This window comes from Bos grunniens, chromosome 5, assembly GCF_055505025.1.
Source record: "Bos grunniens cultivar Pamir isolate PY7600 chromosome 5, Bosgru_T2T1.0, whole genome shotgun sequence".
NCBI classification, from domain to species: domain Eukaryota; kingdom Metazoa; phylum Chordata; class Mammalia; order Artiodactyla; family Bovidae; genus Bos; species Bos grunniens.
Genome location: NC_141169.1, coordinates 84655693 through 84677056, shown reverse-complemented (window position 1 = coordinate 84677056; position 21364 = coordinate 84655693). Strand labels below are relative to the sequence as shown.

The 21364-nt window shown below is 45.3% G+C and overlaps 2 long non-coding RNA genes across 4 annotated transcripts in view; one reads left to right on the top strand and one right to left on the bottom strand.

Moving 5' to 3' along the window:
* Positions 1-18224, top strand: part of LOC147372551 (uncharacterized) — a 33101-nt gene extending 14877 nt beyond the window's left edge. Inside the window, exon 3 of the long non-coding RNA XR_015164165.1 lies at positions 17614-18224. This is a non-coding gene — a long non-coding RNA (uncharacterized LOC147372551). The remainder of the gene's footprint in view (positions 1-17613) is intronic.
* A 424-nt stretch (positions 18225-18648) lies between these two features.
* The window catches only part of LOC147372550 (uncharacterized), a 32869-nt gene continuing 30153 nt past the window's right edge, over positions 18649-21364 (bottom strand). For 2 of the 3 annotated variants that reach the window (XR_015164162.1, XR_015164161.1), the window contains 2 exons: positions 20758-20843; positions 18649-19654 (listed from right to left, as the gene is read on the bottom strand). This is a non-coding gene — a long non-coding RNA (uncharacterized LOC147372550). Of the gene's footprint in view, positions 19655-19882; positions 20011-20757; positions 20844-21364 lie in introns of those variants that run through there. The other variant, XR_015164163.1, reaches the window with a different exon arrangement.

Here is a 21364-nt window from a genome sequence, read left to right as displayed (position 1 = left end):
ACAGAATGGGACAGACTAGAGATCTCTTCAAGAAAATTAGAGATACCAAGGGAACATTTCATACAAAGATGGGCTCGATAAAGGACAGAAATGGTATGGACCTAACAGAAGCAGAAGATATTAAGAAGAGGTGGCAAGAATACACAGAAGAACTGTACAAAAAAGATCTTTATGACCCAGATAATCACGATGATGTGATCACTGACCTAGAGCAAGACATCCTGGAATGTGAAGTCAAGTGGGCCTTAGAAAGCATCACTACGAACAAAGCTAGTGGAGGGGATGGAATTCCAGTGGAGCTATTTCAAATCCTGAAAGATGATGCTGTGAAAGTGCTGCATTCAGTCTGCCAGCATTTGGAAAACTCAGCAGTGGCCACAGGACTGGAAAAGGTCAGTTTTCATTCCAATCCCAAAGAAAGGCAATGTCAAGGAATGCTCAAACTACCGCACAATTGCCCTCATCTCACACGCTAGTAAAGTAATGCTCAAAATTCTCCAAGCCAGGCTTCAGCAATATGTGAACCGTGAACTTCCTGATGTTCAAGCTGGTTTTAGAAAAGGCAGAGGAACCAGAGATCAAATTGCCAACATCCACTGGATCATGGAAAAGCAAGAGAGATACAGAAAAACATCTATTTCTGCTTTATTGACTATGCCAAAGCCTTTGACTGTGTGGATCACAATAAACTGTGGAAAATTCTTCAAGAGATGTGAATACCAAACCACCTGACCTGCCTCTTGAGAAATCTGTATGCAGGTCAGGAAGCAACAGTTAGAACTGGACATGGAACAACAGACTGGTTCCAAATAGGAAAAGGAGTACGTCAAGGCTGTATATTGTCACTCTGCTTATTTAACTTATATGCAGAGTACATCATGAGAAACGCTGGGCTGAAAGAAGCACAAGCTGGAATCAAGATTGCCAGGAGAAATATCAATAACCTCAGATATGCAGATGACACCACCCTTATGGCAGAAAGTGAAGAGGAACTCAAAAGCCTCTTGATGAAAGTGAAAGTGGAGAGTGAAAAAGTTGGCTTAAAGCTCAACATTCAGAAAACGAAGATCATGGCATCTGGTCCCACCACTTCATGGGAAATAGATGGGGAAACAGTGTCAGACTTTATTTTTTTGGGCTCCAAAATCACTGCAGATGGTGATTGCATCCATGAAATTAAAAGACGCTTACTCCTTGGAAGGAAAGTTATGATCAACCTAGATAGCATACTCAAAAGCAGAAACGTTACTTTGCCAACAAAGGTCCGTCTAGTCAAGGCTATGGTTTTTCCTGTGGTCATGTATGGATGTGAGAGTTGGACTGTGAAGAAGGCTGAGCGCCGAAGCATTGATGCTTTTGAACTGTGGTGTTGGAGAAGACTCTTGAGAGTCCCTTGGACTGCAAGGAGATCCAACCAGTCCATTCTGAAGGAGATCAGCCCTGGGATTTCTTTGGAGGGAATGATGCTAAAGCTGAAACTGCAGTACTTTGGCCACCTCATGGGAAGAGTTGACTCATTGGAAAAGATTCTGATGCTGGGAGGGATTGGGGGCAGGAGGAGAAGGGGATGACAGAGGATGAGATGGCTGGATAGCATCACTGACTCTATGGACGTGAGTCTGAGTGAACTCCAGGAGTTGGTGATGGACAGGGAGGCCTGGCATGCTGCGATTCATGGGGTTGCAAAGAGTCGGACACGACTGAGCGACTGAACTGAACTGAACTGAACTCATACACTTATGGCAGTATTTTCCCTTGTACCTGAAAGAACATCTGGAGCAGCAGTCCCAAACCTTTTCTGCACCAGAGACTGGTTTTGTGGAAGACAATTTTTCCACAGACCAGAGAGTAGGGAGTGGTTTGGGGATGATTCAAATGTAATACAATTATTATATACTTTATTTCTAATCTAATGATACCACTGCTCTGAAAGGAGGTACCTTTCCCACAGTCCAAAGTTTGGGGAGTCTTTTCTAGAGGATTTCTGTTTACACTCAATCTAAAGATGCAGATATCCCTAAACAGAGGTAAGTAAATGGAGAAGAGTTGGGAAAGTAGGGAATATACTGGCTGTTTCTTTTTTTTTTTTTTCCTTAGAAATATCTTCATTATGAGTGTTCTTCTTTTAAGGGATAGATCTGGGACTAGACCTTGCTTTTCAAAAAATTGAGATATAATTGACACATTAGTTTTATATGCAGAAAGTAATAATTCAATATATGTACATATTGCAAAATGATGATAACCGTAAGTCTAGTTAACATCTATCACCACACAAATTTAAAAAAACTTTTTTCTGGTGATGAGAACTTTCAGAATCTACTCTCTTAAGAACTTCCAAACGTACCACACAGCATTATTGACCATAGTTACCATGCTGTGCATCACATCCCCGGAGCTTATTTATTTATCTTATAACTGGAAGTTTGTAGCTTTTAACCACATTCATTTTACCCATTCTCCACCTCTGGCAACCACCAATCTGTTCTTTGAATCCATGAATTTATTATTTGTACTATTTTTTCTAAGATTCCACATACAAGTGAGATCATTCAGTATTTGTCTTTCTTTGTCTGACTTATTTCGTTTAGCATAATACCTTCAAGGTCCATCCATGTCGGTGCAAATGGCAAGACTTCCTTCTTTTGTTATGGCTGAATGATGCTCCATTGTGTGTGTGTGTGTGCGTGCGCACATGTGTGTATCTCACATTACTTTATCAGTAATGTTCATCCATCAATGAACACTTAAGTCATTTTCCATATCTTGGCTATTGTAAAAATGCTGCAGTGAACATGGGGGTGCACATATCTTTTTGTGCTGGAGTTTTCATTTCCTTTGGATAAGTCGAATTGTTAGATCATATGATAGCTCTTGCCTGGAGAGTCCTCATGGACAGAAGTGCCGGGAGGGCTACAGTCCAGGGTTTGTGAAGAGTGAGACACGATTGAGCAACTAAGCACAGCACACGGTAGCTCTGCGAGTCCCAGATGGCTCAGTGGTAAAGAACCCACCTGCCAACGCAGAAGATGCAGGAGACCAGGGTTCAATCCCTGGGCTGAGAAGAGCCCCTGGGGGAAGAAATGACAACCCACTCGAGTATTCTTGCCTGGAGAATCCCATGGCCAGAGGAGCCTGGCAGACTATAGTCCATGGGGTTGCAAAGAGTTGGACATGACTGAGCAACTGAGCATATATATACGCGTGGTAGCTCTATTTTTAATTTTTTGAGGAAATAGCCTATTCAGGCTATGTTTTTAATTGTCTCCTTGGTAATATAAACATGTCATGGACTGCTGTATATATTTTCATCTCTAGCTTGCTTAAGATTCTGAGAATTTTTAGCCACACTGAAGAGGACATCTTCATTTTACCAGAATATTTGAGAAATTCCAGAAGGGTGGTGACCATATGTCTAACTGAATGCAGTGGGGCTACTTAATAACTCCTTAAATAAAGAATGACAGTCTAACAAATATATATGAATTTCCTGAGCAGTTGAGTTTCAAAGGACTGTGGCCACAATCTCCATCTCACACTGGCCTGGCCCTGGGAAGTGAGTGGGTGTGCTGGCTGCTGGCCGTGAACCTGGATTTAATGATATCCTCCAACACTGCATCCTTTGCTGATATAGCTGTTTGAACCTTGCAGCTGTTGTGTGTTTTCTTGTATATTACAGTTTAAAATGAAGAGGGCAGGATAAAGTCTTCGGGGCCACACATGGAGCCCCGGGTGCTGTGTGTCCTCAAGCTGGGATGCTTAGGGAATAAGAAAGCTGAGGTCCTGTGTTCCACAAAAGCCTGTCCTTCTGTGACCTCTGTGCATCCATCAGCCCAGATTACAGACAGTCTGGCCTGTGGAAAAGGCTAGGGCCCCAGGACAGTCCTACTAGACAAAATCCTGGTTGAGAGCTCAAACTGTTACCCATTAACCTGCCCAGGTGGGAGAGAGTCAGTCTGTGCCTGACAGACTAGTCTACAGGTCACAGGCACATGTTTTACAACAAGCTGGAGTGTGGGGCCACTCCCATGCTTGTCACCTGGCCCTTTTTTTTTTTTCTGGAAGATATCTATTTACTCCTTTTCCATTCCTCCAGAAGCTAGGCTGTAGTACTCGGTGAAATTTAAAAGATTATGCTGTTCAAAGGTTTTTAAAGCATCTTTATTTAGCTGTAGAATGTCTTCTCCCAACAAAACATCACACAAAAGTCCAATATTTGCAACAGTTAATGCAGGAAGTATCTGGCTTGAAGTGGAAGGAGATGATCTCTACTTATCCCATCACACACACACACACACACACACACACTTTCTCTCTCTCTTTTTCCTTGAGGCACCTCTAAAGAATTCCTAGGACTTGAAGCAGAGAAGTTTGAAAATCCCTGATGGTCTTAATTTCTCCTTTTTACAGATGAGATAAGACATCTAGATCTTCCCTGCCCAATGTGTGCTAGGGTCCAGAACATTCCAGTGTGGTCCGCTAGGAATGTGTAGCCACAGAGCATTTGAAATGGCTAGTCTGAACCGAAGATACTGTAAGTGCAACACACACACTCAATGTCAAACATTCAGTACCAAAACCAAAGAATAAAAAATATCTCATTGATATAGTTGTAAAACTGACGGTCCATTGGTATTATATTTTAGATAGATTAGGTCCAGTAAAATATATTAAAATCCATCTCACTTGTTTCGTTTTACTTTTCTTTTTTAACATGACTACTAGAAAATTCAAAATTATACAAGTGGTTCTCCCTCATGGCTTACATTATAACTATTGGAGAGCACTGATCCAGATTGTTCTGCCCAGATCATTGGAGGCAGGTCGGGACTTGCTGTCCTAACCATTCTCACATTACTCATTTACCTGGAGACACAGTCAATAGACAAGCCCTTAACATGACATCCCTGGGCAGTTTCATTTAATATGATGGGATAAGAGAGAACTTGCAGTGGTGGGATAGGATTAGGCCCACAGATTGCCTTCCCAGGCACATATATTTATCTGGCATCTAATATACCCAGGGAAGGAGCATTGATTTAGAAACAAGAAGGCCTGAGTCTTAGACCCTTTGATGATGATGCTCCCTTTTTGTGTAGGTCATCAGACTTCTGGATCTCATTTTCCTTATCTATAAAGTGAGAGAGTAAGTTTTCAAGGCTCAAAGTCTTCTTCATTTCCTGGAATTCTGTGATTTACTGTTACGTATTCACTTATATTCTTCACTGCCAGAAGAAGCTTTTTGATGAGGTGTTCCTCCATCTATTTCTCTTCCCTTTGTCTTTTACTCCTCCTAAAAGTGAACTTCAGCCAAGAGAAGTGGGTTGAGAAGGCAAGTGAGCTCTAAATCACTTACTTTTACCCTTAACCCTGAGAGCAATGAAAGAGCTGTCGTGCCCTTAACCTCTGTCACAGAAAGGAGGGCCTGAAGGAGGAAAGGGCAAGGAATGGATGAAGGGGAAGGGGAGGTGAAAGGATAGGGGAAATAAGAATAGGAAGAAGCAGGTGAAGCAGAAAAGGAAATCTTCACACACCCGTATGTTCATAGCAGCACTATCCACAGTAGCCAAAATATGGGAACAACCTAAATGTCCATCAACAGTCGGGTGGATAAGGAAGATGTGACACATATTTAAATAAAAACTACTCAGCCATAGTAAAGAATGAAATGATGCCTCTTGCAGCAACGTGGATGGATCTAGAGATTACCATACTAAGCAAAGTAAGTCAGAAAGAGAAAGACAAATACTATATGATATTACTTATATATAGAATCTCAAATACGACACAAATGAACAGAACTATAAAACAGAAACAAATTCACAGACGTAGAGAATAGATTTGTATTTGCCAAGGTGAGGGAGAAGGAAGGGGCGGATTGGGAATTGGGGACCAGCAGATAGAGAATGGATAAACAAGGTCCTAGGATAGGAACTATATTCAATATCCTGTAATAAACCGTGTGTGTGTGTGTGTGTGTGCCGTGCGCATGGGTGCACACTTTCAGTTGTGTCTAGCTCTTTGCAACCCCATGGACTGTAACCCACAAGGCTCCTCTGTCCATGAGGTTTCCCAGGTAAAAATACTGCAATGGGTTGCCATTTCTTCTTCCAAGGGATCTTCCCAATCCAGAGATCAAACCTGGGTCTTCGCAGGACCTGCATTGGCAGGCGGATTCTTAACCACTGTGCCACCTGGGAAGTGCAATAAACCATAATGGAAAAAAGAATTTGTTTAAAGAAATACATATCTGAAGTATTAATTACCCTTCTATCTGGACTTCTTGGTTTATTGACTCCAAGAAAGCAGGGACTGTGTCCAGTTTTTTTTTTTTTTTTTTTTTGAGGGGGGAGGTGTTTGTCTTATACAATACCTGAGCGCACTGCTATTTGCTGGACGAGAACCATGAAGTAATCTCCTTGTGTGGCTCACGGAGTATTTTATAGCCGCTTTTTATGGCTGGCACATCTAATGAAGGCAGATGAAGCACATAGGTACGCAGGGCAGGAGAAGTCAAATTAAGCAACACTTTCATTAAACTTTTTCCCCTCCTTTCAAGCTCCTAGGAAGCAGAAAACACCCAGACATTGTTTTAAGTCAGGGAATTTCCAGCTTTGCAACTGAACTCCCTGGCGGAGGGCCAGGTCTGCCATCAGCGCGTGGGAGAGCGTGCAGCATTCTCAGGGCTGGGTTGGAAGTTCCAAGTTTATGGGACATTTATTTCAGGATTTAGCTCTTACCTATGGGTCCAGGAAAAGGGAATTTTCCTCGAAAATGCACTTTGTCTCTGAATCGCAGCGCATGTTACCACACTGGTTTATGCCCTGTTTTCTTCTTAACACTTCTCTAAATTCTGTCTCGAAGAAAATGATGAGGCTGGAAGCTTCTCTCAGGTCCCACCCACATTTGCCCGCCCTGAGGGGAGAGCAGTGTTAGGGGAAGTGGCTCTGAGGAGCTGTCCTGGATGCTGGCCTGTGGCGCCCCATTGTCCTTGTCCTCACATAGGGTGGGCAGTGCGGATGGGGAGGGATGGGGGCGGCCTTGAAAGGCAGCTAGAACTCAACCTTTCCTGCACACTCCAGGGGTGCTCACAGTGGAGCTTAGCTTTGCTGAGAGCCAGACAGCATTGAATTCAAACAGACTTTTAAAAAAAGAAATAAAGGAAAAAAGGCAAAACCAGAATATTTCATTAAAATATCAGATTTAGGGAAAGGTTAGAAAAGATTAAAACTGAAGTAATTGAGATGGTGGTGGTGGGAGGGACCCAACCATTAATCCTTCAGCGTTTTTATCCTGTTCATGTTGATGTCCAAACCCTGCCTCACAGGAGACAGAAAACAAAACTAAGCCCTAGCAAGGCTAATAGCCTTCTATCTAATGCTGTGTATCATGTAGGCTTCCTTCCTGAAGTTCCCCTAAGACCCTCTCATCCAAAACCTAGGACTAGTTTCCCTTGATATGCATGAAGCACATGTATAAACCATTCCTTTGGCAGGTTCTTAACTGAGAAGGGACTGCTGGAGGGCCTGACTGGGCTCCAGGAAAAGGGATTGTCAAGAGGGGCTGGAGGAGAATGTGCCTGGGTTGAGCACACTGTTGAGAAAGTGTTGGTTAGAACATCCTGGAGAAGAAGGCCCATAGAACTGCATTTCCTTACTGGGTCTCTGCATCCTTTTCTGCACCAGGGCATAGGAGCCTTCAGAATTTTTCTTAAAACACTCAGGAACCCAGTCTCCAAGATCCATTTGTACTCAGGACTATAATATGGGGAGGAAGGCCTCTCTCTCTGTGTGCCTTAGCTTTTCTTCTGAGAACCATCCATGGAAGGGACAGGTTTTGAGTTCTAAAGAAAAGCCAAGGTCTGCCTGCAATGCTAGAAACCGGAGTTTGATCCCTGGACTGGGAAGATCCCCTGGAGAAAGGAGTACCCACTCTAGAATTCTTGCCTGGAGAATCCCATGGACAGAGGAGCCTGGTGGGCTACAGTCCATGGACAAAGAGTTGGACACAACTGACCCTTTCACCAGATTTAGGGCAGTTGCAGAGTCACCATGTATATTAGTCTGCTAGGGCTGCCACAAGAAAGTTTCACAGGCTGGGTGGCTTAAACAGCAGAAATGAATATATCATCTTGCAGTTCTAGGAGCCGAAAGTCTAAGATGAAGGTGCTGGCAGGGTAGCACAGGTTATCTCTCCCTGTGTCTTCACATGGCCTCCCTGCTGCCTGTCTGTGCCCTGATCATCTCTTCTTTTGAGGAGACTGGTGGTATTAGAGGGGCACCCACCCATGACCTCAATTTAACTGAATTATCTCTTTCAAGCCCCCGTCTCAAGTACAGTCACATCCTGTGATACTGGGTTGGGGTGGGGGTGTAGGTTAGAACTTCAACAGATCAGTTTGGTGCTGGGAAGGAGGACACATAATTCAGCTATGATATCATGTCTGTGACCTTCAGGAAGGCTGGGAACTCCAGACAGCCCCCCTACTCATGGCCATACACACATTTAGATAACCCAACAGTGCTCTTCCGTTTCTTACAAAGTATTCCAGTTTTACAGTCTTTCTGAGCTCATTAGGCCAGTCTTCTCCAGGATCTCATTTCTTCTGGTGTCAGGGATGTTTCCTGGAACATTCCTCTTGAGGATGGCTGCCTTGCCGAGATGGAGGCCACTGTTCCCTCACCCACCACTCCTCCCCTGCAGACCCTTCCCAGTTCTGCTCAAGCAGACCACCAGGCCCAGTTAAGGAGAACTGTGATCTTGCCCAAGAAGCCAGGTATATACACCCACTCCCCCAAGCCCCTCAGGGTGGCATTTGAAAAGACAGTGTTCCCTTCATCAGCTGGTACTTCCTGTGGTGTCCATAAGCAGGCCTTCAGTGCATGAAGCAGGTTCCAGAAATGGATGTTCAGAATCTGGCTTGCTTCCCACCACTCCTCAAAAAGTGATGCCCTAGTCATGTATGCTGGGAAGGAAGACAGGATTACTGAGCCCAGCAAAGATGCAACTAGCGCCTCAGTTTCTTTCCTAGAGCAATTTAAAATCACTTCTCCTCTCCCTGAACCAGAAAAAACAACTGTTTCCTATACTCTGGGCTCTGCAATTCAACTCTATTTTCTATGATCATAGTGCTCAGTTTATTATACAGAAACAGCCCTCGTGAATCCTCTCCCTCAGATGGATCATTCCTGGGTGGTCCTTCTTGGGTGGGTTCCCCAGGCGCAGGAATCCCACACCACGCCTCCTCCTCTGCTCAGCGTGCTAAGCAGATTGTACCTCAGGAAGCTCAGCTCCAGCTTGTCAAGAGATAAGATCAGAGACACTGCAGAAGGGCCCTGTTTTAACAAGGCCGAAAATACCGGGCTATTCCAACCCTCAAGCCTACTGTGCAAAAACTACCCCCCGCAACACACTCTGGCTTTGGGGACCCTCTCCCGGACAGTTTCCTCCCCTTGTAAAGATGGATATCACCAGGTGAGGAAAGAGTCACGTTGCTCCCAGCCAAGCTTCCAGTCAGAAGGGCTTCACTTTCAATTACCCAAGAGCAGCTGTAGACGGCTGCTTATGTAACCACCCCGTGCCTCCTTCTTAGGAGGAGGACGTGGAACCATTTGGTGTTTGCTGAATAATGAGTCATGGTCAGATTTAGGGAGTAGAAACAGTGGATTTCCCCCCTGCACTGCTTCATCCGGAACTTCTAGTAAAGGATGTTAAACTGTGAGTCAGTGGCTGGTGGGGTCAGCCCTGGGAAGGGAAAGTACCACAGAGGGCCCTGAAATGAGCACCCCCCTCCCCAGACCTTCATGCCGAACTGCTGAAGGAACTTCAGGAGCTGGGCACTCTGTGAGGAGAGTCACTGTTTATTTAGGCCTGTGGCTGACCTGACAGGGGCTTTCCTATCTTGGAAAGGCTGCAGTTGCAGCTTTCTTCCAGGCCCTAGACACGAAGCTCCAAAATGAACAGAGTTTTCTCCAAACCTCATCTGAACCCCGAGAAATGAAACAAATCTGAGAGGTGGGAACCGAGAAACTAAAAAGTTTGCTTTCATCCAGAAAGAAGAAAGAAATTAAGATATGCTACTGTTTATCACATTCTGAGGTAAAACAAACAAACCCCCAAGGAAAAGAAATTAAGCTCTGTAAGAAAATGAACCAAACATTATTTGTCCCTTTGCATATTTCTAAGAAATGCAGTCACACTTGTAGATTTTCACATTATGAAATTATTTCTCATAACCCCCACCCCCCCTTCCTTGCCCCCAGATATGTTTTTTCAACATGCCCAAGAAGAGTTTATTGTGCTTTGTTACAGGCTTTATTGTGCTTTGTTAGCAAGTCATAAGGGACGGTTGTGCCTGGTGGGCTGCTGTCTATGGGGTCGCACAGAGTCGGACACGACTGAAGCGACTTAGCAGCAGCAGCAGCAGCAAGTCATAGGGCTTCCCTGTTGGCTCAGAAGGTTAAGAATATGCCTGCAATACAGGAGACCAGGGTTCGATCCCTGGGTCGGGAAGATCCCATGGAGAAGGAAATGGCAACCCACTCCAGTATTCTTGATTGGAGAATCCCATGGACAGAGGAGCCTGAAGGGCTATACAGTCCATGGGTTCACAAAGAGTCAGACACTACTGAGTGACTAACACTTTCACTTCAGCCAGTCACACCCTAAATCTGTGTCCTTGTACCAGGATCTCTCTCTTAGAGTCGGTGTGTCTACCTTACTTTGCGGAGGTGCGGCAAAAGTTTCAGGGAGTCTGTCTTGATGGATGGTGTAGGGAAATTTGCCTCAATGCACAAAGCTTCGAGCTCTGCCCTTGAGAAGTCACATAGGCACAGAGGTCAAGGTTAAAGTGCCTCAGCTTGAATCCCAGCACTGCTGGGATCCCACCACCAGCCAAGTGACTTTGATGTGCCATTAGCTTCTCTGCTTGGTTCCCTCATCTGTAAAATGGAGTCAGTGAGAGACTGCACCTTATAGGCGCACCTTATAGGTTTATGAGGTCTGAGGCAATACTTCTAAGGCACTGTAAATGGTTTCTGAACATTCAGTAATGATAATGACAGTGATATTAACATTACCATTATTATCATTGTTATTTTGTTCCTCTCTAGGACTTCTACCCCCAAACATAAGTAGAACAGCAGGAGTAGGCCTTATGGTGAAGCAGATCCAGCCTTTGTACAATGAGTACACTTTTTCTCTAGTATTTTTGTCTGTAAAATGGGGGAAATGTTGCAAATTTATAGTGGAGATTCAATAGAATAAAGGATAGAAAGTTTTTTAGTTTGGAAAGTACTCAGTCCATGGTAGCTATTTTGGTTATTATTATCGAGTTCATGAACCTGAATTTCTGCTCAAATAAGTTCCAGATTGCTTTATCCCCTGTAACAAAATGAAGTTCCAAGACCAGATCACAGGCCTCCCTTTAGAGTATTTCTATGTATATTTATGATAAAAATTTTCCAAGGGGAGGCAAACACGTAGAATTCTAATGTAACACAGAGGTCATAAGGGACCAATCTGATGTGTGGTTGAGGAATAGGGACAAGGCAATTTTTTGGATTCTTTAAGAAGGGCTCTTTCAGCTGAGTTATATTGATTGCTTTCTTGGTTTGATTTACTTCATGGTATTTTGACCACAGGAAGCAGATGACACACCTCCTCTGTGGGTGTGTCATCCTGTAGCCTCTCCGAGTGCTGTAGGATGGAGGAGGGGAAGGGCAGCCACATAACCACCACCGCCACCACCACCATCATCTCCCCCCTGCCATACAGCTCCCACATTTAGGGAGCTCTTACTATATGTCAGGCACAGCACAAAGGACTTTTATCTCAACTTTATTCTTAACATGACCCTGCTGTTTTAGTATTATTATCTCTATCTAAAGGACAAGAAAACAGTGTTCCTTGGAGACTTGAAACCTGCCCATGACCCCACAGCTGTAAGTGGTGCAGCTGGGGGTGGAATCTAGGATTCTGATTCTGGAAGCATCATCTATTAATACCAGGCTATATTGCCATTACTACTGGGTGTGTGGTGTGGGGCCAGGGTAGGGTGGGGGATGGAGTGTGGGTTGCTACCTGGAACACCCTCTGCAGCCGTGGCATATAAATCATCTGTCTTCACATCTCTGTTGAGCAGGAAAGGTGACCTGCTGTCCAGGAAAGCTCATGGCCAGTCTGTGTTTGAGGGGGCACTGCAGCCATTGCCGACAGGCTGCAAGAAGCCATTGCCATCCTTGGTGTAACTGAGACGAACTTGACCAAAAATGATCCAGTTCCACGGGAGAATGAAATTCCCCACAGCACTGCCAAGTCATTCTGCAGAGCCAGCGGTAGAAGGAAGGGGACCACCTCCTGTCCTTTGGGGTGGTGGCCTCACACGAGAATGACTCCCACCCCCAGTGTCTTCATGCGGCTATCAGAGCCCTTTGAGAAGGGCAGAGCTGATGGCTTGGACAAGTTTCTTTTCTTGAAACAAAGCTAATTTGTCCAGTTTTTTGTGGCTTTCTTATGTGGAACAACATTAGCTCATCCAAGCTTGTGGTTTATTTGAAAATGAAATTCCGGTAAATCTTTCGCACCATCTGGCAGTGTGGTGATTGGCCACGAGTTAGGAACAAGCCACGGAGCACACAAGAAAACAAAGCGAAGAAAACCCACCCCAAACAGAGAGGCTTTCTGTAATCTCTGCACCAAAACAACCCCAACCAGGCTCTCAGGATGGGGCTGCCCTATGAGCAGAGCTATAACCTGTCACTCTCCAGGTGGGAACAGCTTCCTCTTGATCGCTGAGGCTCAGTGGAATTTCTCAGCCTCAGCTTTAGCCAAAGCCTTGCATTCTTTCTATATAGATTAGAAGGGGCCCTCTGAGATCACATACAGAGGATCTAGAAACCAACATGAGTGATCAGGAGAAAAGGGAAATTCAGCCATCAGTGGTTGACCTTTGAAGTACAGAAAAATGAGTAGGCCTAGGTCCCTGAGAGATGTAAAAGATTCTATTCTTATGTGTCTGCCACACCCACCAGTCCTGTCCCCACCTTCATTATACATACAACAAACATTTCCCCAGTGCTGACTATGTGCCTCAAACTGCCTGTGTCACAGGGACCACATTGTGAACTAGACAGACGTGATCCTGCCTTTAAAGAGCTTAGCATCTAGTAGGATAGAAGGATTAGAAAACATTTCTAATCATTTAAAGTAATACTTTCAAATATACTAATTGCTGTGCTGTGGACAAAACAGGGGCTGAGAAGGAGAATCAGTGTAGGAGGTTGAGGGGTCAAGACCATTTTTAGCCAGGTCGCTCAGGGAGGGCTCTCAGAGGAGGTGACATTTAAGCTGAGACTCTCATGATGAGATGTTGCTGGTCAGGCAAGGTGTGGGAAAGCTGAGAGTGCTAGAGGAACTGAGGGACCTGAGAAGACAGGCAAGAAGAAGGGATTCATAAAACAGAACAAGAAGCCATTTCCCCCTTTTGCACAGGCGGGAAGGCATGATCTAGCTTACATGGAAGAAGAGTATTTTTGTCATTCAGGAGAATGAATCGTAGGAGGACAAGAATGGAAGTAGAAAAACAAGAAGTTATTTCAGTTGTCCAGGAGAGAGGTGATGGTGGCTTGGGCCAAATAGAAGGAAATGGAAAGAGAGACAAGAAAGAGATCAAAGGTAGAACCAATTTTCCAATGGATTTGACACTGGAGGGGAAAGGGGGAGATTCAGTAAGGATGCTCCCAGGTCTTTAGCTTGAGCAACTGGGTAGATAGTGACACCAGTTAGTGAAATGTCAAAGCACAGTGGGAGCACCATTATTGGTGGGAGCGATCAAGAAATCTGTCTTAACCTTGCTAAGTTTGAGACATCTGATATATTTAACTTGGAATACCAAATAGAGATTCTAGAGTTTAGCAAAGAAAAAATATGAATTAAGATGCCATTAGCACGAAGCTGGTATAACTCATGGGGAATGATGAACCAACTAAGTAGATGCGGAGTAGAAAATTACCCCAGAAGAGAATATTTAGGGATTTCTTCAGTCCTGGCCCGCACAGGCCCCTGGGCAGGAACACAGACAGAGGCTCTACAACCACATCAGAAGGGGCCTTGTGTACGTGTGTGTGGAGACCCCAGCCGCTTGTGTACAACTCACAATCTCCACCACTAGTCCAGTTACTATCCACAAGTCAGGGATGAACTTGGGGAAAAGGCTCTAGGTGGGCCCTGAAAATGGGCCTTGAGTTGTTTGGAAGGCATTCCAGTGTCCTGGAGGAGTGGTCAGAAGGGAAGCATGTATGGTGGGCAGGACCTGTGGACCCTCATTCATCTGGATAAGGGTCAGAGCAGGGACCACTAAAGCACAGGATACCAGGGCAAGGGCCCAGATGCCAGATCTAAGGCTGGTTCTGTGTATGTTATACTCCTAGGGCCATTTCTCCAGGCAACTTATGCAATATCCCTGGGAAGGGAACCTGCATAACTCACTCTGCCAACTCCTGGACTACTTCTATGGCTTTTGCTACACAGCCTCCCACCTTGATCCATACTGACCTAGTCACAGTAGCAATGAGCAGGCTTCTAAACTTGTCAAGACTTCTATTGGTGGGAAGGAGGGAAATGATGAAGATGAAGATTCTAAGATGAAGGTGTGGGCAAAAGGGAAGCAAGGCAGCTACAGAGCCTGACCTCAGCCAGGTGCATCAGCGGCCCAATGCACAGGGTCCTGGACATTCAATGGACACTGGAGCATCAAGCGTGGTCCAATGAGATAGCAGGGAGAGACCACCCTTCAGGTTGTGCCCACTATGGGAGTTCCAAGCCCTGAGTGACATTCAGGAGGTGAAGAACAGCATGGTTTCTGCTGGACTGTCCACTCCAGTCCCAGATCCAGCAAAGTGTTGACTGGCTAAAGAACAGGATTCATTCAATGCCCTTGGACCCCAAGGGCTGGGAGTTAGCAAGAGCCAGCTTTCTAACTGTGAGCCTTGGGACTGTATTCCCTTTTTAGTGGCTTATGAAGGTGCTGTACAAGACAGTTCATTCTACTCTGTGAACTGGGTCAACGTTTTGGGAGAGGCGGGGTGCCAAGGTTGAGATGCATTTGCTCATTTACAGTGTGTCACGCACTCACTCCTCCAATATTGGGACCACTGACATCATGAGTTAATTTTCTGCTTCATAACAGAGGGCTAAGCCACCTACCTTTGACCTAGTTGGCTCAAGTCAAGACAGGGTTGCAGGCTCAGCTCATCAGCTTTCAGTTTTCAAACACTCAAGGACTGGCAGCCCTCCCATCAACTTGAGGACTGGTGACCAGGTCTTATTTGATGTCTAAATAATGAAATCCTTAGCGTTCCTCATCTAACTGAGCAAATTCCCAAAGGGCAGATGTCACATACAATAGGGCTATAAAAATAATACAGCTGCCTGACTCTCTGTAATTCCTTTTTTTTTTTTTGTCTTCATAGCAACCCTAGTCTCCCTGTAAGGCTGTCAGGGAAAGGCCCTGAGAAGCAGTAACGATATATCTCATTCCAAAGCCCAGCAGTGGCACATTCTCTGGCCTTGGGCAAGTCATCCAATCTATCTGCTCCTTTCCAAAATGTGAAACAACCCAAAAAGCAGCAAGGAGAATTCAATAGTTGAGTAGAAAGGTTTGAGCAACTTGGTTTCATCAGTGCGATAATGACCTCTTTCTCTTTGCAAGACTTTGGCTCCTCTTCTCACTTCACTTTTGATAGTCAAGTGTATTTGCAAGTAAATGCAAGCTCTTATTAGCAATCTGCAGAGGTTTCTAAAAGCCTCTGGTTTCCAGCTTCCAGAGAAAATATCAAGGACCCTTTAGAGTGTTACTTAGAATGGCTTTCAATAAGACTCAAGTCAAGACCATTTTGGAGCAAGATTTATGTGAAAATGAAAGTTTGTTATATTCCTTCTTTAAATTAAGGCAACTCAAACTTTGTTTCTTTGCATTGTGGCCTTGAACTTGATATGTTCAGTGACCTCAAAAGATTGACTCATAGTCTAGTGCATGGCTCTGTGTGTGTCACATTTAAATGCTTAACAAATGTTTCTGGCCAGAGAGATGGAGGCATGGATGACTAAATCTTGATTAGTCAAAAGTCACCTACCAGTAAGTTTCACCCTCACTCTGGAATTCTCAAGATTTGGTGTTTAGGATCCTCAACATCAGGATCCTGATGTTAACTTCCAGCCTCTTACTTCAGCAGAGTTCAAGTTTCGCTTGGATTGAGGTGAAACCAAAAACAGATTCACTACGCTTCTTTGCAGCTGTGGGAAAACACTAAAAAGTACAGTTTGTGTAGGGAAAAAAAGTACAGTTTGTGTATGGGCTTGACTTACAGAAATAGAAACCAAGTCTCGGAGACATTGAGCATGTAGTAAGTATGGTCTTATTCCTAAGTAACCACTTGTGGTTTAAGTGCATTGAAAATCCCCCACCCCAAACTGTAGTCGGCCATCTTGCTCACACTTCTCTAAATGCTCCTAGATTCTCAATACCAGGACAGGAATTCTATGCCATTCCCAATATCTTCACAAGATCAATTTATCAGATTTGCTTCTGAGAGTCTGAACACAATCAGGCCCAGAGAAGAGACTAGTTCAACCTTAGTGGTCACCAGTCTGTAGAGCGGCCCAGACCAGTCACTTCCTAATAGAAGCTAGGGATGATCCAGAAGACTCCATGTGGTTCATGGGTACCATTTTCCCATTCCACCATGAGGTCTAATGAACCTCTGATGGACTAAGTATTTAATGTAAGACAGACTGAAGAGCTTCCTAAAAAGACTGTTAAAATTTAATACCAGACTAAGTTTATTGTGTTAGTTGCTCGGTCGTTTCCAGCTCTTTGCAACCCCAAGGACTGCAGCCCACCAGGTTCCTCGGTCCAGTGGAATTTTCGAGGCAAGAATACTGGAATGGGCAGCCATGCCCTTCCCCAAGGGCTCTTCCTGACCCAGGATGGGACCCAGGTCTCCTGCACTGCAAGCAGATTCTTTACCATCTGAGCCACTAGGGAAGGCCATAAAAATGAGCAGCACGTGTGCTCAGTCACGTCCGACTCTTTGCGACCCCATGGACAGAAGAGCCCACCAGGCTCTTCTCCAGCATTTGCAGGCAGATTCTGAGCCATTGGAGAAGTTTGCTGTAGTGTCTAAAAGCCTCCCTACTTAAAGTGTGGACCCCAAATCAACAGCTACATCTGGCAACTCATTAGAAGTGTAGAACCCAGGACCCTCTCCAGAACTAATGAATTCTGAATTCTTCAGCAGATCCCTAGATGATTCATTCAGATGCACATAAAAGTTTGAGATGCACTGGTCTAAAATACAGGGTCTTTCTCTGCCCCTTCCTCATTGTCCGGTAAGTTCAACTTGAGCAGCTATAGCACAATATGAAAACACTTTTTTCCCTACACATCTCAGCGCACCCTAAGTAAATTTGTGACCCTACTACAGTTGAATAGAGGCAAAGAGCAAACTGCGGAGAAAAGTGGGAGCTTCTGCTAATTCTCTGAGTAAAAAGAAGCAGGTAAAACCATGCTGGCAATTGTGCGTCAGCTCACATGTCACTTCTCTCTGTTGACAGCTGCTGTCTTGAGTGCTGTGTTGAGAAGGATTCTGAGTCACCCCAAAGGTCAGTGGGAAGGAGAGCCATGCCAAATTAGCTATGATTGTCCTGGCTGAGAGATGGGAGAGTGCCAGACCACCTTCCCAAGTCTGTCAGCTCTGAGGTAGGAAATGTGCTGAGAAGGACCAACTGGGAAAAAGCCTTCGATCTCATCTCTCAAAAGCTGCAGCCGGGAAAATTATAAGTCCTTTCTGATTTTTTTCTTTCTGTGCTTGCATGGCTTGTGGGATCTTAGCTTCTGATCTGGCCCTTGGAAGTGAAAGCTCAGAGTCCTAACCACTGGACTGCCAGGGAACACACACTTTATGCTTAAAGAAAATGTGTCAGTGAATGACATGGGCATATAGCAAGTCTACCTCGCCATAGAAGAGGCCCTGAGCATGTCGGGATCCCAGTCATTTTGACTTCATTCTCTTTAAGAGGCAAGTGGTCAAGAAAAAGTGTTTTGCTAAGCATAGCATCAGAAGAACAAATCATCAGGATAAGACTTGGTCCTTGTTTGTGGAAATGTTGCTTTCTTATGTTTGAGAAGCACTGGTTATATATGATTTAGGTTTCTTGAATTTTACCAGAAAAAATGTTTCTGCAAACATTTTTTTGTGTGTGAACTGCATTGTTTAAAAGAAACTCCACATTTAAAATGTTAAAGATCAGACATCATATTTCCTTCTTTATGGCATTATGGTAAGAGCACTGGACTGGGAGTTGAGAAGATGTGGGTTCCAACTCTGATCCTCTTTCATACTAGCTATGTCTGCTGCTGCTGCTGTCAAGTTGCTTTAATCGTGTCCGACTCTGTGCAACCCCATGGACAGCAGCCCACCAGGCTCCTCTGACCACGGGATTCTCCAGGCAAGAATACTGGAGTGGGTTGCTATTTCCTTCTCCAACTGTGTCTACACTTAAGTTAATAAATCTCTCTAAGCCTAGTTTCATTGGTGACTGGTACATACTAAGCAATCAATAACTTTCTTTAAAGAAATCAATCCAAGCTTCCATGATAAATTTTATTTCATTCGAGTACATATTTTTGTTAATACAGAGACTCTTTGATCTGTGAAATTTTCAGGGCATCTGACAGATGCTGGGGGTGGAGGGGATAAATCTTTGTGGTTAAAATTCATTCCTCTTTTGATTTAATGGCACAGACCTCCCTGGAAGCAAGAGATCAGGACAGAAGACCACCCCTCCTAGAGGTCCCTGATTCCCTAAATAAACGTGGTCAGGTTGAAGAATATTAGTAGAAGCAAAAGCACAACAAGAATTTGCCATAGCCTGTCCCTCCCAAAGGGCTAAAAATAAACAGACAAAAACAGACTACTTCAGGTGACCACTGACTGTGCTACATCCTCCCAGGGCACTGCACCCATGGCTCAGGGGCTAGTCCCAGAAGTCCCCAAACAGACCATTTACTTCCTTATTTCCAGAGACCCATTCTAAAGTCATTCACAAGCAGTTGCATTTGCTGGGGATCTTCAGCAGCAACAATGAACCCACTCAGAACAGCCAGAGAACCGTAAGCTCTCGTCCGGGCCCACCACTTCCAGTGGGTGGGCGGACAGCAGAAGCAGGCTGAGGTCTGCAACCCTTTCCCAACTGCCTGCTGGACTTGGAGGCTGAAAGTGGGGATGGCAAATGGGAGAGCCATGATCTCCTGCTGCTGGTGATTCATAGGGCATCCGGGTGCGGGGTCCAGCTCTGACACCAGTGGGAGCATATTCCGTACAGATCCAAGAGCCTCTGCTGGCACGTAAGAACCACATGAAGCTGGGAAGTTGCGGAGGTAGCCTGGGGGGTGGAGGGGGTGTGTGGTGGTGCTGATGTGAGTTCTCACAGTCCAGACCACCCTGGTGCCGAACTCACTGTGTCTTCTTGCTTTTCTTGCCGTCAGAGGCTTCTGTCCATTTCTCCATTAGCCTGCTTAGGACACCTGGGCTTCCCAGATGGCTCAAGCGGTAAAGAATCTGCGCGGGTTCAATCCCTGGGTCAGGAAGATCTCCTAGAGAAGGAAATGGCAACCTACTCCAGTATTGTTACCTGGAAAATCTCATGGACAGAGGAGCCTGGCAGGCTGTAGTCCATGAGGTCACAGAGAGGCGGACTCAAGTGAGCACGTGTGCACAGCTTGCCTTCAACCTGCTCCAGCTGCATTCCCTGTTTTACTTTCACAGGCATCCTGAATCTCTAAGTCTTTGGGGCTTCCCCAGTGGCTTAGCAGTAAATAATCCGTCTATAATGCAGGAGATGCAGGAGATGCGGGATCGATCCCTGGGTGAAGATCCCCTGGAGGAGGGTATGGCAACCCATTGCAGTATTCTTGCTAGGAGAATCCCATGAACAGCAGAGCCTGGCAGGCTGTGGTTCATGGGGTGGCAAAGAGTGAGACATGACTGAAACAACTACACTTTTGTACCTTCTTCACGGACATACCAAAAGAATCCCATACCTTCTAGAAGGATGTAGCCACTTTCACCCCCGACAGAAAATCAACTCAGGACAGGTCGCCCGGCATCTTATTGCCTATGAAGTTGTGTGAGGCTTGGGCCCTCTGCCTTAAGTATGAGACTCTTATTAGACTACAGGAAAACTGAGTAGCAGCTATTTGGCTTTTTCCCCTGAGACAGTCTCCAGTGGGATTTGATCTGTTTCCTCCTCTCCTTTCTCCTTGCCACAAAATGCTTTGCTCAGGATACTTGGCACCAGAAACTCATCATGTGCCAACAAGAAACTTATGTGTCCCTTTTCCTCGGGGATCAGGATGCTTTTACATCATCTGCGGCAGGGTGGCCTTCGTCTCCACATTGTCTGAGGGGTTTCCTCCTTTTAACACTTGGAAGTGTTAAATCACTGTTGCGCCCTTTCCTCTCCTGCTCCATCCTTCTCCCAGGGAAGGAAACTGCACGTTCTCTCCTCATGTGATTTCTAGTCATGGACAAAATCCTGAAGTCAACACGGGTTTACTAGAGCCTATGTCTGTGCTGCCTGGTGTCTTTTTTTCCCTATCTGCATGGCTGGACATCACCACAGCAGGAGTCTGGAGCTGCCTCTCAGTTCCCAGCATGGGTGCCACACATGCCCGGAAGCATGAGACGCAACACTAACCTTTTAGGGGATTTTCCAGAGCAAATGAGACCGTCCGTGGCACGCTATTTACGTCTCTTCTTCTTCACTCCTCCTTTTTAAAGCAGCTATTTGGAATGGACAGAAGAGAACAGAAGTCAGAAAACGGTCTATGCATCCTTTCCTGAGCTATGATTAAGGTGGAAGCTCATTTGTCATCCCGACCATTGGTGCAATCAAGCATATGATAGAGCGAGATTTTGGACCATTTTTATCAGTTTTGGAACTGCAGCTCTTCCGTGGCCAAATTTCCCTTCATGTCTCAGATTTCCAAGCATAGAATAACATTTCCCACACAGACAGGCCGGGCCTCTGCTCTTCTGCCTCGGCTGACCACCGTTCACTGCAGCTGCAGGCAAGGGGGAGGAGTGGACACCTTCCAGCTTGCTGGGGTTTGGAACAGCACCTCTCATCCCCAGAGAAGGGATTCTCTGTGGGGGCTGAGTTGGCAGCGTTCAAGCTTGCCTTGCGGTCGGCACGTAGGCCATCAGAAATCATTGGGGTGTCAACCTGCCAAGCTGAGGCCATCCTGGGGCAGAAGGATTTATTGCTAACAGAAGAAAGAAAAGAAGGCATCTCTCTAACACTG